The following is a 1,850-nucleotide window of genomic DNA, read 5'->3' as shown; positions in this document are numbered from 1 at the left end:
ATAAATCAATTCTACATGAATAAATCAAAGTTTCTATTTCTGTATCCATATAATTGCTTTTTAATGCATCATACAGAACTGAATAATTTAATTGTCACCAAATGAAGAAGTAATGTTTTGTAATAGGCTTTCTGGTGTACAAGAAATTAATTTTGAACTAGAGGAAGAGGCTCTTGGGGGAAATTCAAAGGAATAGGCAATCTTCCTTCAGAATGGTTAAAATAGAGATCTAAAAAGAATGGAAAACACTAAACAGAGCATCCAAGAGCTGTGTGATAATGGCAAATGGTTGAATATATGTGTGATTAGAGTTCCAGAAGGAAAAAAGAGAGAACAGGGTAGAAAAAATATATGAAGAACCAATGGCTAAGAATTTTCTCAAATTAATGAATGATAACAAATCCAAGAAGTTCAAAGAATTACAAAAAGGATTAAAACACACATACAGTCTACGGCCATGCCACCCTGAACAAGCCCGATCCCATCTGATCTCGGAAGCTAAGCAGGGTCAGGCCTGATTAGTACTTGGATGGGAGACCACCTAGGAAGACCAGAAGCTGTAGGTGTAAAAAAATAAATAAATAAGGGCTTGTAAGTTGACAAGGTCCTTGCAATCTGTGAGGTCAACCAAGGGTTGCCTCACCTAAAACACACACACACACACACACACACACACAGATGCACACATTCACAAAGGCCATATCATAGTTGTTTTAAACCAAAGATAAAGAGAGAATCTTGAAAATAGGCAGAGAAAAAAAGAAACATTAAATATAAAGCAATGAGGAGTTATCATAGACCTCTAGTCAGAAACGATGCAGCATACAAGACAATAGTGTGACATCTTTAAAGTGCTAAAGAAAAACTGTCAATCCAGAATTCAGGGAAAATACCTTCCAAAAATGAATTTTAAAAATATCTTGTCAGACAAAAAAGCAGAGAATTAATTGCCAAGAGTCTTACACTAAAAGAAATGTGATAGGAAGTTCTTCAGATAGAAGAAATATAGTACCAAATGGAAATTTAGCTCTATGCAAAAAAGAAGTGTTGAAAATGGTAAAAATAAAGATAAATATAAGAATTTTTCCTTATCTTTAATCTTTTTAAGAGTAGATGCAAAGAAGTTAAGCTCTCTGAGTTTGAAACCTGTCTTTAACATTATTAACTATATTTGTGGGAAATTTATATAAATTTTTTGTGCTTTGGTTCTCTTATCCATAAAATCAGGATAATAATACTACATTACTTGGTTGTTGAAAATTAACTAAAACAATACATGGAATATACTAAGGATATATTAGCTTTCCAATACCCTTATTCCACTCCCAAATCCCTAATCACACAAAGATTATATTCTGGGCCAAGAGCAAACAGAATGAATTAACCCTGACTCCTTAAAATTTTCCAGGCCATTTATTATTAATTTCAAATAACCCCTCCTCCTTCATCCACTATAAAAAAATTGTTCTTCCATACTTTTTCTCATCTGATGATAAGAACTCTTCTATAGTTAAATTTCTTGCCATATCAAGAGTCTCTTTCTATGGGGAATGGGTGATTCTAGAATCTCTGAATTGTTATTATCCAATTCATTCATTGAATCACCTATGTCAGGCCATGGGCAAAAAAACAGCAAATGTAGCAAGAAATAAGATACATAAGGTCCTTGCCCTCACGGAACTTAAGTTCTAGTAGAGAAAGCAAGAATTAAACATGCAATTGCAGCAATTACTATATAATTAAATGGGAGTAGGGAGCATTATTCACTGAAATTTTAACTAGGAAAAAAACTTGTTCTATTTTCTAGGCATGTCTTCTTATTTGGGTAAAAGCAAAGATTATTTTGCCTG

The 1,850-nt window shown here is 33.1% G+C and overlaps 1 pseudogene; it reads left to right on the top strand.

Moving 5' to 3' along the window:
- The first annotated feature begins 447 nt into the window (after positions 1-447).
- On the top strand, positions 448-566 carry LOC120615702 (uncharacterized; annotated as a pseudogene).
- The last annotated feature ends 1,284 nt before the right edge of the window (positions 567-1,850 follow it).

The sequence above is a fragment of the Pteropus medius genome, unplaced genomic scaffold (genome assembly GCF_902729225.1).
Source record: "Pteropus medius unplaced genomic scaffold, Ma_sr-lr_union100, whole genome shotgun sequence".
Lineage (NCBI taxonomy): Eukaryota > Metazoa > Chordata > Mammalia > Chiroptera > Pteropodidae > Pteropus > Pteropus medius.
This window is presented reverse-complemented; position numbering and strand designations above follow the sequence as displayed.